The following is a 17,391-nucleotide window of genomic DNA, read 5'->3' as shown; positions in this document are numbered from 1 at the left end:
GAAAAAGCTCTTGGTGCTGAGGAGCAGTTTGCTCTAACCCTGAGGACCACACAAGCATCATGATGAGAGGAATGCTGGGCAGAAATTGAGTACTAATGCCGAAGCATGGGATGCGTCTAACCTGAGGCAAGGTGCTGGCACTGCATCCAGCCCTCTCTTGAACCTTGTGGTCAATTAAAGCTTCGATAAATTTCCTTGGAGGAATTCTGACTTACCTCCTATAATACACTTGCAGTGTAAGGAATGGGGCAAAAAGAATAATAGAATCCTAGAATGGCCTGGATTACAAAGGAGCACAGTGCTCATCCAGCTCCAACCCCTGCTGTGTGCAGGTCACCAACCAGCAGCCCAGGCTGCCCAGAGCCACATCCAGCCTGGCCTTGAATGCCTGCAGGGATGGGGCATCCACAGCCTCCTTGGGCAACCTGTGCCAGTGCCTCACCACCCTGTGACCCAAAGACTCTTATCTCCTTCCAGAAGAAGTATGGATTGAACGCAGAGTTAGATCCCAAAATTCAAGACTTCTCAGATCTGAGGCAGAAAAATGGGACAGCTTCATAAATATTAGCAAACACAGCCTCTTCTTGCTGCAGGCCTGTGGATTAAAGTCTCTGCAAAGTGTGCATTTTCTGGGTATATGTTCCACCCCAAGGCAATAAAGTCTTCTTGTACAGTCTTCAGATGAGAAAAATTCTCTTTTAGATGACAGAATGTATCTCTTGAAAGAGAGAGAGTTTGAAGACCATCTGCTTCGAGGAAGTCATTAAAGGAGAAAAAGAACATGGGAAGAAATGCAAACAAAAAGAGGAGCTGAAAAACCCAAAAAGGGTTTTAGAGCAACTCAGGAGTAGAAGGAAGGCTTGAGAAGGGATTAAAGCCCTTCATTCTGCTGGCAAAAGCTCCAATCTAGCTAGATGCAGAGAAACTGAAGAATGGAGATTGGTTCCACCCACCCCAACATGTGCACTGTGCTCAGAAAGGTGGGAGACTGGTGCTCCCTGATAGGCACCCATAGGCAGAAAGTGATGCTTTGTCTGTAGGCATGAAGTTGTGTGTCTGCAGCCCACTGAAATACTGCAGCATTCCCAACAGTCTGTCTGTTCCATGATTAAATGCCACCTAAGGGTCTGTGACCAAGGGTTACCCCAGGTGCCCCCAGCAGACATTGCACTGATGGGACTCAGGCACATCTTTCCGGAAGGCCTTGATGGCTGTTACAGTCCTTAACTGGAATGAAACATGAACAGAATCCAGTTCCCCAAAGAGTAATATTCTAAATGAGTTAATTTGCAGCTAGAGAGTGACAAATCAGATCTTTGTTTCAATAAAACGTGTATATTATAAAAGGCATTAAAAATATTTATCCAACAATTCTCAAAAGATTTCAAAATTAATTCATCCTGACTCAGCTTTCCTAGCAGTTACCTTCCAAGATTAAACCTACTTCGTTTCAGCTTTTGGAAATGCACATTCAAAATGAGTATGATTCCACTGTTCTCCCCGGGATGTTGGCCACCAGGCTGCCCTACAGCCACACAGAGGTCCATTGGTGCCTTTTTATCTTTCTCAGGTTTACAGGTGATTGATCACACTGAAACCATTTCAAGCAGTCACAGAGTTATTAAGGCCAGAACTAAGAAGCCAGGCTCAGTGTTGCTTCCTATCATCTTGTTGCCCCTCATACTGACAGTCCCCTGATCTCCCATAGCAGCAGTGTGAGCCCTCAATACAAAGGACTCCATAGAAGTTCTGAATTGTTCTTTCATGTCTCAAATCGTTTCCCTTCTGTTTTCATTCAAACTCATACGTGGTCGTGTGTCCATGAAGGATGCTGAATTCCAGTTATCCACTGCTCATCCATCCCCTAGTAAGAAGCCGATACCGGCAGGGACTTGGGGACATCACAAGTATCTCAGCAAAGCAATGGGTGTTTTTCAGCTGCCATTCTCCTGACTAATGTCAAAAAATCAGCCAGTCCTCCTCACTCCATCATATGGAACCCATGGGTGTGCAGCATGCTGTCCTGCCAATGTGCATCTCCCATCACTGCATCCTCTGCCTTTTGGAACATCTCCATGAGCCCAGCAGATATTCCCTTCATTAAGAAAAACACCACAAGGCTGTGTTACTTTTTTTCCTCCTGCAAACAACATGTTGTACACTAGGAGCACGATGCTTTAATGCTAGAAACGATTATAAAACGTAGTCCAAGAGCAGCTTGAGAAGAAGCTGCTGAATTCACTGCATCCTTTGTGGTCACTTTATAAAAGCAGAGGATTTTTGGTTTTGCTGTAAAAGAAGGTTGCATAGATACATTAGGATGCAGATCCTTTTTACAAGGACTATTACTGACAGTATAACAGCTTCCTTGGAGCCTTCCTCAGGGCTTCAACAAGAATTGAGCCACACCAATAACAAAGCAAAAGGTTTTCATGGCTCCACTCCAAAATGCCTTCGCATGGGAGGATGCTTCTAAAAGGAATCTCCTAAGTCAAAGTTGACCTAAGCTAGGATGTTACCATCACCTGAACTACGGGGTTCCTCAAACCAGTTTCCTAACATCTAATTTTAAAAGCTGAGTGGATTCCATCTATAGCACTCAATTTGTAACCTTACTGTATTTTTTGATTACAATATGAAGTCTACTTGCAGTGCTGTAACGTGTGAATACAGAAGTGCTAGCAGGTAATGGCCACCTATTGCTCTACAGAGTCTGGAGGCTGAGACCTGAACAAAATCTTCTGACTTCTGGGGTTGTGGCATTGCTGAAGGCCAGGTTGGATGGGGCCCTGGGCAGCCTGGGCTGCTGTGAAATGCAGAGGTTGGTGGCCCTGCCTGTGGTGGGGGTTGCAGCTTCGTGATCCTTGAGGTCCCTCCCAACCCGGGCCATTCTGTGCTTCTGTGATTCAGACTGACTTCAGGCTGTGGTGTTGGGGAATCAGATTAATGCTTCATCTGTGCAGCGATCCGGGTATGAAAGCACACGCTGCACAAAGCAGACCTGCTCTCATCTCATCTACTTCTATTTTTTTTTTTAATTTCCAATTCAGAGAAGGCTTTATAAAGAAGCCCTGTCGAAGCAGAGCACCCACGGGGCGTGCAAAGCTGAACGGAGGTACAGCTGCTGCCGGATCTCACTGCACAGCCATCCCAGTTCTAATTTATTGCAAAACGAGATGTGTAAAGATTATGACAGAGAAGGCACCGCAGATAGAGGTTTAAAATTCGCTTGCTAAATACATGTTTAGCTTTAGTGAGAATGCGATTTAATCCTGCCAGGATAGTTATGGTCCCAAACTAACATTGACTACTAATTAGAAAAGCACTGCAGGACGTTATGATAACGAGTATTTCTCCAAATATGAGATATTCCGGATTGCTTCTATTAGGAGAAAAATAGAAGGCATCAAACGCATCATTGAAAACACCCTTGAACAAACTATTCTACCAGAGAGGAAAAATTAAACAACAACATGGAAAGAGCATTTGCCTGCATTCCCCCATCCCAGATGTATCACTCCACGTCCCCAGTGCAGCCCCCATCCCACGCAGCCCTGCCATGCTCCAACCTGCGCTGTCACCAACCAGCTCACACTGTTAGGAGGACCACAGATGTCACTGAGATGGCAGCACCATGCAGGAAACCCCCCCGGCCCACAGTGGCCATTTGCACACTGCTTGTTACAGCAGAACAAATAGCTGCAGAGCCACAGAGCTGCATCTGTGTCACAGAAATTGTCCCCCGGTTGCATGGCTGGCTGGACTGGGCAAGGCAAATGAATGCCTGGAACAAAACAAATGCAGTGCAGCCCATGCACAGGGCTTCCTGTGAGTTATTAGCAACATGTGGAGTTAATTTATCCTCCGTGGTTGTGTCTGATGAGTATTTAATTGCACACAAGTCTGACACAGCAGCGTTCAGCACAAGGCTGCACTGCACAGCTCTGTACAACCCACTGCCCACAATCATCCATTTGCAGCCTATAAAAAAATCATCTCATCCTGACTTATTTCCACCTATTTCACTAACAGTGAGAGGTTATTACTGAAAGAATAAAAGCTAAAAGCGTTAATATTGGACTCCTTTGCCAACGCTCTCTCTCCTCATTGAGCCTATTTTCCATTTTCAATTGAATGAAGACTATTCAAGCTGCTGTTCTCCAGTTCAAAACTGAAATTACTTTAATAAAACCCGTACACTGGAGGCTTACTCCACTGGAAGGGCAAGGATACAGCAATGCACAGTGAAGCTCTGGAAGGGTTTCAGCACAGCCGTGCTCAACTCACAGCTGCATCCATCCCCAGGCTCTGTGCAGTGATTACTTCACAGCACATCTGGGTGCCTGAACAGCAGCGTGGTACCTGAGCAGAGCCGTGCTGCTGCTGGGGAGCACATTTCCAACTGCTGAGAGTGAGAAACAGGAAAACTACCGCAGGCAGCAGCATCGCCTACAGGACCCCAGGGACAGCTTTGTCTTCGCACGCTGAGCATCTCAAGGGAGCAGACTCCACTCTCCCAAAGCCACTGCTTCCTAGCGGTGCAGCACACACCATGAGGGCCATGTGGCAGCTGGCATGGCAGTGGCATGTCCCACAGGAGCAATAATGTCACCAGCTGTCACTGCCATCGCAGTACATGGCATCTGTGCTGCTGTGAGCTCACGGAGCAGCACTTTGCAACCATCCACCTCGCCACAACAGTCTTGATTGCAGATGTAAAACCACAAGCATTTGCTTTTGAAGTCAGAGTCCCTCAGATGCTCCATCAGGCTTTATCCTCCCCTGGGAACTTCCTCTGATAGCAAGTGAGCCAAAGCCATCCCAGCATCACATGTGCAGCAAAACCTGGGAGACACACCTGAGTGCCTGCGCTGCCTCTCACTTGCATGAGGGACCTGCACAGCCCTCATTGCACCCTGTGGTCTTCATTGGGTCCTGGCAGGGTCTACCAAAGAAAGACCCTTAAAGGTCAAACTGGCAGCACAAATCCCATGATCACAGCTTTGTGGGCTTTTGTTTATTTTTCTTTTTTTAATCAAAATTCAGGTAACTTCTTCAAAAATCGAGTTCCAGAAATGAAGCCGCTTCTTGTGCAGACATTGTCTGAAGATTTAAACCTCAGAGGTGTACACTTTGATGGGAAAAGTTCACATACCTAAATTTCAGCCCCCAAAGCGTGTGCTTTGTTATTGCTTTGTGTCACAAAGGCCACAAACATCTTCAATCTTTGGTAGCAGAAACATGCAGCCACAGCCACGGCAATGTGCTTTCGGAGAGGCACCCCTGAGAAACCAGGATGGAAAAGCAGCCAGGGCACATCTATACAAACAGAGAGGCACTGCCACCTGAATTTCAGTTAAACAAATTCCAGGTGCAAACATCTGGTGATTTTTTTTCTTTTCTGATAAAAATAATTGCCCCATCCCTGCAGGCATTCAAGGCCAGGCTGGATGTGGCTCTGGGCAGCCTGGGCTGCTGGTTGGCGACCTGCACACAGCAGGGGGTTGGAGCTGGATGAGCACTGTGCTCCTTTGTGACCCAGGCCATGCTGGGATTCTGTGATTCTATGACTCTTCCTGACCCAGGAGTGGGCAGTCCTGGAGAGAACTGGAAAGCATCCTGCTGCTGATCCAGGCACTGCTGCAGCATCCTTGCTGCCAAAATGTGCCCAGTCTGATAACGGCGCACTGGAACAAGGCCAGGATTTCCCCCTTTGAACTTCAATAGCAGGAGAGATATAAATGAATTTTCAGCTCAATGCGTTCCAGAAGAACTCTCAGCTTGGAGAAGCTGTTGAATACAAATAGAAGGACAGGATTCCCAAGCTGGCAGAGGCAGCACAAGGCCTGCCTTGACAATCCCCACACGCACACCCACATGCCCAGCCCCACAGCCAGGACCCCACACACACCAAGGCTGCCCAGCCCTGTCCCAGCAGCATCCCCACACACCAAGCACAGCCTTTCCTTTCCTCCTACAGAGGGAACGCTGTGTGCTGGGAGAAGAGCCTTCTCCTGCCAAGCTGCTTGTGAAGCTGGGGAGCTCAAACCTCACGCGTCATTATAGGGTGCTTCTCCTGCCACACTGATTCCTTAACACAGCATTTCCATGAGGCGACTGCTGATGTGAAGTCAGGCTTTACTGCTGAAGTAGTTAAGGGTCAAATGAAGAATCCCTTCTGTTTAATATCACTTAAGACATGAAAATCCAGCTTTGATACACGCTGCCATTGCTGAGCTGCTCACACACAGAGCTGGAGTCCACCTGCCAAAGGCTCTGCGATTCTGCTGGCAGACTGCTGCTAGGTGGGGCAGTTTGGGTTTGGTTTCATGACGCTGCTGTAAGACATGGTTTGAGTTCAGCTTCACGGAAAGCATTAACAAGGAGTACCTCCGGAATTACGGTGCTAAGAAAGCCAGAAGAGTCGGTGATGGTTTAGTGTCAGAACCTGGAAGGCACATCCCTGAAACCAAGCAGGAAAAGCAGAACGTGATGCTTTTCACACAGCTGGAGGGGCTAGCCCTGAAAGGCAATAATTGTCTCATACTGCTCTGCACAGAAGCTTTGGGGGAAAACTTTGAGGTGTTTTAACATCTGGTTTGCACCCAGACGCTGATGCAACCACTGCACAGATCCCCAGCAGGTTCATGTCCCGAGTCAGCCTCCTGTAGGGCCAGAACACTACGTGCCTCACAGAGAAGCACAGCAGCAAGCAGTCAGCCCACCTTATGCTGCACTGTGACCTGCCAGGACCCTGTGTGTCACGCAGACATCAGCCTGGGGCTCCCTGCACATACAGTCCCTTCTCCAGAGGCGATGCCCTCAGACAGCTCCAGGGCAGCTTTGTGATTTCAAGTAAAAAAACTTCTACAAAATGCTGTGGTTAATAATTAAAGGTTTCACACGATCAGAGCTGTCTCTCAGCACTCTGTGTGCTCTGCCCCATCCCTTTCCCAGCCAAGCTGCTCCTTCCTCCTCCTCCACTCCCTCCGACCTGCAGACACGCGGCACAGGTTACAAGAGAGTGAGAAGCACAGGAAACTTTCACAAAGCAATAAAACAAGGAGCCTGTCCAATGGAGAACACACATCTCTCTCAGTGCAGTGAACGGGAAACACCACACCTCTGGGAAGTACCAAAAAATGCATTCGGATGGGCTTGTTATCAGTGATACCTGGGAAATTATCTCCTTACATAGAATCACATGCCTACCTGTCCACAATTATAAAGACCGAGAGATAGCTGTAATCTATAGACATAAGGTGAGATTTCCACCTTTATGCAACGTGAAAAATGTGCCAGACGCAGGTTTGCCCATAAACAAAATTGCTTTTTTCAGCTCTCCCTGTAATGTGAAATATCAATCATTGTGTGGCTTTTATTACACAGAATTTAGCTTTTGTTTTTGACAGATGGCCCGCATTCGGTCTGAGGTACAACTGTACATCATCCTCATTATATACACATCCGAATTGCAGGTCACATTTTCAAGAGACAGGAATAGATGGCAGAGAGCAGCCGGTGGGATGGGGCTGGTCAGGGAGCCCATACATCGCGTGGGGCTGACAGCAAGCCCTGCAGCTCGAGTCTGCACGGCAGCACCTGCTGCTTGGTGGGCAGCTGCTCAGCACACCAGCGCCAGGTGAAGATCGCTACAAGAAGGCCAACAGGAGCACGGGGTGCCCGCAGAGAGCAGGAGCGGAGCCGCTCCGCCCCGGGGCCTCGGCTGCAGTGCGGGGCTCCGGGCGGATGGAAGCCGCTGGCAGAGCGCGGAGGAGGGAGCGGAGATTTGGGGGACGCCTGGAGCGCCTCCCGACGGGACGGGCTGAGAGCCCCGGGGCCGTGCGGGCGGAGGAGAGAAGGCTGAGGGGACCCGAGCGGTGCCGAGCCGCGTCTGTAGGATGGGGTCGGGGCCGGGCTCTGCTCCGTGGTGCCCAGCGCCGGGACGAGGAGCGGCGGGCACGGACTGGAGCCGGGGAGATCCGTGCGGCCGTGAGAAAGTGCCGTGAGGGTGGCACCGAGCCCAGAGAGGTGAGGGAGTCTCCTCTACACCGACCCAAAGCCGCCTGCGTGCTCTGGGTGCAGCTGCTCGGGGAACTGCCTTCACGTGGCGTTGGGCTGGAGGAGCTGCAGAGACATCCAACATTGCTTCAGGGATTCTGTGAGCTCCACAGGTGGAGCAGTGCCTGAAGCAGGGCTGCAGCGCTCTGAGGGTCACTGAGCTGCTCCAGCCTCGGGCATTCTCACTCTGTTCTCTTGCCAGCAGCTGCTGCAGGCACACTCACCTGTCCCTCAGTGCTAGCCCTACACCATCCTCCCTATAGTTCTGCATTTATTGCATTTGAAAAGATTTATTGCAACAGCTGTCCTTAATCTGCTCTGCTCTCAAAACCAGGAGGAAATTATTTCCTGACAAGAGATTGCTGTTCAGATTTTCCATCCCATTTCCTCCACCAGTCACCCCCCCTTCTTGCACCACCCACTACAGACACCTGATGCTCAGCCTCCTGGCTCATGCCTCCCAGTATCCACAGTGCTCCTGCTCCGCTGTGCCACTTATCCCATCCCACTCCATCACTGTGCTCCCTCCTTTGCCATCTGAGATGCACTCAGGACTGTCCCAGGAGCCCCACAGAGACCTCAAGTTCACTGTGCAGAGGACACGTGAAATAAGGAATGCAAACTTGCTGAACTCAGTCAGCAAAATCACTGACGGATGAGGATGGGCAGAAATCAGAGCAGCAACTGCCAGGTCTGCTCCTGCCACGTCTGCTCATTAGCACTGCCAGAATCCCTGCTCATGCATTGCCCCGCTCCACACCTTCCTGTTCCATCACCGCTCTGCTGCTGCAGGAAGGCAATCAGCCTTCATCACCCAGTCAGAGCAATCACTATAATCAGCCACAGAATGTGCAATTTCCCATGCACCTGCACAGAATGAGGCTGTATTTAAAATAAAACAAATATCTGACAGAGAAATGGCACTTGAAACCTTGACATTCCTCACGCAACTCGAGGCAGCCCTGGGGGGACCAGTGAGCAGTCACACACAAATGGCTGTGATGAGTCCATCAAAAATGATTCATCCCTTTTTGTATTCAGAAAAAAGAAAAGTTTCAGTTTTCTGCATTAAAATAAAACAGCATCCATGTCATATGCCACAAGCTGCTTGTCTTTTTGTTCTGGCACCGCCATATGCGCAGGTCAGTTCTGCATCTTCAACTTGCCTGCATTCTGTTATCAGGACAGAATGCTTGAAGCCACATGCAGCTAGCAAGGTCTATTAGACTTCTGTCAGCATCTTATGCACCAAACCAAACACACCGAGGCATCCCAAGCAGGGATGGTTAGCTGGGACATGCCCTGGAGAGCTGCCTTGAAGAGGATGCTGTGTGTATATATGTGTGATGGGACAGAAGTCTCCAGAATTTACAGCTTGCTAAGAAAAATGAAGAATTTCATGGCCACGTGAGGAAACGTGACAACGTGGCAATGTGACAACATGACAGTAGGTTTACTGGCATGGCTGGTGGGGTTTGAGGAATTTGCAGCCCAAGTGCCCACCTGGATCCAGCACTTGAATACAGCCCTGGACACAGCTCCATGTCTCACCCTCCCAGGTCTGGCAGCTTAATTGGGTACTTGGCACCTGATGCTACAACTCTATCCAAACACAGTTATAACCACAAAAATGCAGCTAAGCCACTTCCTTGCTGAGCCACACCACAGAGGAGCAGTCTTCATTCCGGCCCCTACATCACAGCCCCACACAGCAGGGTCCTCTTGGGCTGGGATGGCATTCTTCAGTCAGTCTCCCCTGAACTGCTCTGAAATGGGTAAAAGCCACATCAGCCTCAGCCCCAGCACCCTGCAGGTACGTACACAAATCTGTGCTGGTTTTCCTCAAAGAAAGGGGCATGGATAAATGCATTAGAACCACAGAATCATTAAAGTTGGAAAAGATCTCCAACTCTGGCCCACACCACCATGCCCACTGCCCACAGTGCCACATCTCCACTGCTCTGCAACACGTCCAGGGATGGTGACCCCACCACTCCTGGGCAGCTGTGCACCTTCCCAGCATCGATCCTGGCCAGTAGGTGATCTGGGGAGGGACGGGCAGCTGTCCTACAGACACACAGTGCATTACCTGCAGCTCTCAGGGGTACTGCATTTATCAAAGTAACACCAAGTCTTCAACAGCTTTTCTTCTAATGAAGTGAATTAGAGAAAGTCACTACAAATCCACTTAGCACTGATGCAAGCTTTGAAGCAGCTTAGCGTGCGTGTGGGGGATATTTATTTCCCTCACATAATTTACTTTATTCTCTAAACTTTAATTTATATAGCAATTGTCTGAAATACAATGCTGCAGATAGTTAGGAATTTCCAGACTGTTCCATTCTTCATTTGCTAAATGCACACAGCAGGGTTACCCCATATTTGCCCTTTAGCACACGTGCAGGTTTCCATACAAAAGAGGAAATGATAGCAGTACCCTAAAAGTCATATCCTGCTGTTCTGCTATTGCTTCCTTTCACACGCCCCTCTCACTCAGCCCAAAAGTTCAAGACCCCACATCTCAGCACATGCCTCAAAGCTATTTGGTTAAAGCGAGGAGAAGGGATGTGGTTAATTCCTGGAAATCAGCCCACAGCACCTGAGTGCCTCAGGGATGGAGGTGTGGGGCTCCAGTGCTCAGGCAGCAGCACATGGGATGGGCAGCAGAGCCTCAGGACACTGCTGTCCCCAAAGCTGTGACAGAGCCAGGAGGGCTGTCAAACCTCCATGCTGCATTGAGACACAGAGCAGCAGGGCAGCCCACAGCTGGATGAGCCCCACACTGGGCAGCAAGCACAATTTCAGTCTGATTTAAGCTTAAATGAGACGTGCTCGGGGAGCCCTACGGAGGGCTGATAAGCCTCAGTTCTGAGCAAGCCCTGCACGCAGGACTGGAATTTGTGCTCCACTTGTGAGCTCACAGCTCCCACCATGCCTTGCTTTTATTTTACCGGAGGGCTTCGTCATTACCACAGGCAGCTCTTTAAGCATCCTCCAGCTGGCAGCTGCCTTAAGGAGAATAAAGCACAGAGAGCCCTGGGACAGCTGTTCTCTGCTTCCCAGGGCAGTACTGAACAGCCTGAGCCATTAGAACTGCCCAGGCACAGAACCCCCACGCGGGGCAGCTGGAGCCATCCCTGCTGATGTACCTGAAGCCCCCAAAGGTCCCTGGCCCCATTCTGGAATCACCCACAGTAAACGATTCACCAGGCTGGGCTGACCTGCGTGCATCATTTCAAGCAAATCAAATAGGAAACACGCTCCCAAGAAATCGCTATTGATACATCAAAATGTCTCATTATTCACGCTGTCAGAAAGGTTGGTCCAGGTTAAAAGCTCACCTCCTCCATGAGGCTTTCCTCAGGCTGTGTTTAGCAGAGAGCTGCCCCGCTCCCTGCCAGGAAGCTGGAGGATGCAAATCTGCCTGCTCCCAGACAGCTGATGAGACAGGTTCCAGAATACTTAAAGTTTTACAGGGGAGAAACAAGACAGCGACTGTGCACTTGTCTGCATCAATAAGCAGCTTTCTTCCTGCCGGATTTGGAGCACCGTGGGTTTATTACTACACAGCACAGGATTATTACAGAGAAGCAGATGTCAGCATGGCACTGCTTCACTGAACCAGTCTATCTCCCTGTACATGCAGGAGCAGCCCTCCAGCCCTACATACTCCCAAGCCCTCTCCCTCATATAACCCTGACGCTGCTCCCACACCACCATGGCTTCAGGGGGAGAAAGCATTTAGGAAACTGTTGGTTCTCTGTCTGTGGGGCAGCTGCTGAAATTCATTCCCAGCACCCCATGGCGGGGGCTGGAGCTTCAGCACCAGCATCCCCAGCACACAGCCTCTGCTCACCTCCCCGTGCTCACTCCATCCCCTGCAGTGCAGCCCATTCCCTAATGCAGACACCGATATCAGAAGCAGGTGAACTGCTCGGTCAACACTGATAACTGAGACACTTCAGGCAAGGAAATCAAATTTCAGCCTATGCAGTGACAGAGCTGAAAACTAGAAATAGAGAGCTCAGGAGAGGCAGGGCTCCACCAAAAAGCAGCTTGCTGCCTTCCTCTGATTGACCACAATTTATCGGCGTCTGGGCTAAAAACAGCCTACATCGACAAAGATATAAGTCTTTTCATATGGAGATTGATTTAGTTCGACAATAAATTTGAACAAAATGCTTCCTCTGGCTCTCTCCAGTCCTCATCTCCTCTGCTGCCAGGGAGAGGTAATCCAATTTCAGATCTGCATAGCGGACGTTCAGCAGAGGCTTTAGCAGAGAGAGGAAATCATTTCTGGATGCAATTTTAAATGATGTGGTGCGATCTTGGGTTTAATGTGTGGAAAGGCCAATGTAGATTATGCAGAAAAAATAAATTCTTGATTATCATTAGCTTCAGGGGAGCAATATAGAACTGAAGAATCAACGTACAGGAGTGGCTTGAGGCAGTTAAGCCGCACGTGCCCCTAGGCTCCAGCAGCACCCAGCCCTGACCACTCACAGAAGTGCACGTTCAGCCAGGAATCAACACTTTTCCAGACAGAATTAAACCCAAAGCTCTCCCGTTGATTTGACAGTGCTTCCTCTCAGTTGCTGTTGGAACGCACTAGCTACCTTCATGTTGCTTCTTTCCACAATGAAGGAGATGCATCTGCTTCCCTCAGTCAGTTTTTCTGTTGCTCTTTCCAAATCTGTGATGTCAGCGGCTGTGCCAGTGCTCCAGCCTAAAACCAAGGTCAAACAGAAATTAAGAGGTGCCCCAAGCACAGAAGGGTTGCTGAGACAGTGGGGCCACAGCTGGGGTGGGCTGTCTGAGGGCCTTGGGATACAGAAGGATAAACGATTTGGTGGGCAGAGTGGTGATGGGTTGGGGCTGGACTTGGTGACCTTAGACCAAGCAACCTCAATGGGTCTATGATTCTATGAAATCAAGTTTTCTGCTGACCAAGTCTAAGAAAGAACGCAGAGTCCCAAGTGTTTGGAGCCCCCGAACCAGCCCTACCTGGTCCCAGTGCCACCAGCAGTGCTGAGCTTCAGGTGAGCCTCAGCACACCCCATGTATGCCCCCTGCCTGCAGGGCCACTGCTGGCCTTCCCAAAGCACACACTGTATGAGTGCCAGAGCTTGTGCTGCACAGGGTAAGCACTCAGCTGCAGGCAGCACCTGCTCACAGATGGGTCAGATTTAATGGCAAGCTTCAGTTTGATCAGAAAGGCAGTGCCTGAGCTGTACAGCAATGGCATGTAGTAAACAAAGAGAATGCAAGAGCAGAAACTACTGCCAAAAGCTGAGATGTCAAAAAAAGTGTAATTGGTAGAGGGAAGGAGCACCAGGCTGTACTGCTCTGAGCTCTGAAGGCTGTTAGCAGGCAGTAACGCCAGTGCAAGGATGGCTGGAGATGATTAGCTTCAGCATCACAATTACATGTCCTATTAGATCTTGAAATCTTAGAACCTAATGTGACATTAGTTGGGTTTTCACTCAACCGGGGGAAGAGGCTGCTGTGGCACTGCCTTTCCCATTGCGTCACTGCCTTCAGTGCTGCAGGTATCGTGCGCCTCACTCTGCTTTCTCACCCTTCTTTATGATTCTTTCCTCCACTCTTTTTTATTATGTGCTGTTTTTTCTTTCCTGTTTACAAGGAGCTTTGGCTATAAAGGCAACAACATGCAAATTTATTCCCTTGAATCTGTGTCACAAATAACAATGCCTCTCTATTTGTAGCACAGATCTGGAACATATCTTCTAACTCTGAGCGGTCAACATGATTACCTACTGCAATTCTCCTGCTTCACAAACAAGCCAAATAAAGGCTGACTGCTGCTTAGAAATAGATACCGCCTATTCTAGGGAACAGTTTACCCTCTGGCTTTGCCACCAGTCCCAGCTTCCATGGCAGTCTTCGTCCAGCTTTGAGAAAACAGCAGTGGATTCAATACCAGCACGAATGTCAGGCTGCCAGCCCACCTCAATTGCCCCCTTCAGAAGCCAGAGATGCCCTTCTTTGAAGCTTTTTTTCCTTCAATGGAGAAAGGCATTTTACAGCGCTGTTCTCCTCTTCAAGTGTTTTGTAGAAGATTGTCAGTCTTTCCCACAGAACTAATCACCTGAGACTCTGCTGTCAGAGCTGAAGCCATAGGCACTGCCTGTCCTCATGCAGGGCATCCTGGAAGACCTCTCCTCTGGGCCAAGCTCCTTCCCAAGGTGAGGACAGTCATGACAACAGGGAAAGACAAGTAACAAGCACAAAAAAGAGTAGTTTTACTCCATACAGAGGAATAGAGACACGTACCATTTGATTTCGCAGCACCCTAATTTCAGCCAGATGACAACCTGGAGAACAGAAAAACTGCTGGGGAAAGTTTGCAGGAGAAAGTGCCCAAAAATGCAAGCAGATGGAGTGCGAGCAAGAGGCAGCCCTGAGGTGAGCTGCGGTTAGCTCAGAGAAAAGCAGAAGAGGCACACGTTCTTAAGAAAGAAATGTATGGGGATTTAACGTCGTACAAACCATAGAGTAAGGGCTAAGACGACAAGCCTGATGCCTGAACTCAGAGCTTTAGCTGCTACCTGTACTGCAGCTCGTTGAGGTGCAACTCCGCTGAGCTCCCAGCACGCTTTATTCTCCAGTATCCTGCATCACCACGTGCCTCCTATGGGAACCTCACACAGGAACAGGCCTTACTAATAAACTTTTACCTTGTCTCTCATCTTAAGCCCTCCGTTCCTATTTTATTTTAACCCGGCCAAACACCCCATCTGGCAGTTCCTTGCAGCAAACTGTTTCTGCGACAGATATCCTCGCTGCCCTATTTCCACCCAGACAGGTGGCACCCAGCAGGCCGAGTCTCCAAACATCTTCATTTCTGAGGTGCTCCTGGAGCTCAGACCACAGACTGATGCCTTCCACGCGGCCCAGCAGTGACAGCAGTGTCCCCTCAGCCCCTCCAGGATGCAGTGCCAGGCTCTGTGCCCAGCTGCTACAACCCACGCTCAGACATTCACATGGCACGGGGTTAAAGCTGCCCCGAAAAGCAGCACGCAAGCATCTAAATCGAAACGATGCGCTCTCGAGAAGGATTAAGCTGGAGTGATGAGAGCAGATGCTGTTTTTTGTGATATGTAAATATATTACATGCACTACTGCCCTTTCTTCTCCCCCTCCAGAGCCTGCAACTCCAACTCCTGTTTGATTTCTTTAGCGGTAATGACTTAATACTCTAGCTCAAGTGGCTTTTTTCTTTTCTTAAATAAAAACCATGTAATCCTCCCAGCTTAACCTTTAATTAAGAAAAAAAAAATAAAATGAACACTGAGCTCAAATAGGGTATTGACTACCACGACTCCCTGCAGAGATGGGGTTACCTTTGAATAACATGGAGAGCTTTTCATGCGACTAGGGCTGTGAATGGAAACGCCTGACCTCCTCCCACGTGTCCCCTTTCTCCCATTTTTAATGAGGGGAAAAGAACTTTGGGTTGCTGGAATAAGAAAATAAACAACATGGCACAGCCAGAAGGTCCCTGGTATCGCCACAGCACACAGCTGGGTGCTGCAGGGCTGCGCTGGGGGACAGGCACAGAGGTGGGATGAGCTCCCTCAAGCAGGCAGGGAAGCTGGGCATATGTCCCCACAGGGCTGCAGTGTTTCCTCTGCCCAGGGCAGAGCCCATCGTGTATATCTACATGCTGAGCCACACTGCGCTGCAATGCATCCAAGCCTATTTCTCACCAAAAAGCCAAGAGCATTTTAGAGAAGAACATATCAAGTGCAAGCTAATATGAGGAAGCATTATCTATCACAGCTCAAGGAGGGAAAGCGTGCTGCTCAATGCAGAGAGCACAGCTCCTCAGGCACAGAAAGCTCCTTGCTGCTTTCAAAACCTCATACATGGCATCTAGAAGTAATTTAAAAATTCTCAGCTGTGGATCTGCTTTGCTAGATCACTGTCATAACCCCACCGGGCTCACAGCAAAGCCACCTCACATCAGGGCTGCCCGTTCCTCACCTCAGCTGTTTGCTCCCTGCTCCAGGCACCACTGGGAGGGACCAAGGAGGCTTCTGCCTCTCAGCACTGTCAGAGCACTGGCTGAGCCCAAAAAGAACGGACACCTGCAGGCCACAACTGGTGAGCATCCCCAACATCCAGCACACCAACCACCAGCTTTGTCCCACATAGCATCTGGGGGGAGAGGAATGGAAGGGGCAAGGAAAGATGTACAGACTGCTTCCTTGTCCCTCACAAAACAGAAATCCAGTGAGGAGTTGTGGCTATCCACCAGCTACAAGAAACATGCATTAGAGTCACTCTTTGACATAAAACAACAAGAAAACTTGTAGCATTAAGGACCGTTTCTCCATCCCACCCAAATGCCTTGTGGCTGTTCTGCCCACTGCTTGGAGAAAGAGTCACAGCTATTTGTTTCAAATGGCAGGAAACAGGAAATGCTCAAGAGCAGGAAAAAAGCCCAGGGACAACTCATCAAGCTCAGATCAGAGACAGTTGCAAACATTTTCTGTTGCTGCACTTTGGAGGCCCTGTAAATCTTCAGCAGCAGACAGCATGTTCCTGTGCCATCTGCTGCAGGGTCACTCCTTTACTTGCTGTCTGAAATAACATCTCAGTTCCCTGCAGGATTATCATTTTTATTTTTTTTCCTGAAGAGGAAAACCCTATGGGTATTGTGGGGAAATTCATGCGCTGGCACATGCTTGCAGATGTAGCTTCACCCAGACCTTAATTATAAGGTATTTGCCACTATAGAAAGCAACATTTGAAACCAAACACTTAATACTGCAAAGTTAGAAATGTTCCTATTAGATGGATAAAATATTAAGGCAGTAATAAAAATCAAAATGCATAAAATTGATGATTTTCTCCTTTCCATTGCAGCTAAAATATCTTTAAAGACAGCAGCAACTGCAGCACATGGCAAGCTGCAAGGCCATGAGTTTCCATGCTTGATAATGAGGCTGAAGAAAGCATTTCCAACCTTGCCCCCAGTGTGGGAAATGGACGTACTCTGGTGGCCACTAAGCTCTCCAAAGGGGTCTTTCTGCAAGCCAGGGATGCAGGAGCAGCCCATCAAGACAGAGTCTCCCCCTTCTACTAGCAGATACATGTATTATATTGAGATAAGGAACCTAAAATCAGTTTTCTCTCTCCAAGCTGCAACAGCAACCAGGACAGCACCCAACTGGAAGAGCTGGGAGAAGGAAACCCAGCACGGCACGGGGAGGTGCCAGCTGGCAGCAAGGGGCTGCTGGGGCTCTGGATCCCCTTCTCTCTTGTGGCCAGGCCAGGGGGCACCCCGCAGGCACACCGCCAGCC

The sequence above is a fragment of the Lagopus leucura genome, unplaced genomic scaffold, assembly GCF_019238085.1.
Source record: "Lagopus leucura isolate 7727_CA_CO unplaced genomic scaffold, USGS_WTPT01 Super-Scaffold_1, whole genome shotgun sequence".
NCBI lineage: Eukaryota > Metazoa > Chordata > Aves > Galliformes > Phasianidae > Lagopus > Lagopus leucura.
This window is presented reverse-complemented; position numbering follows the sequence as displayed.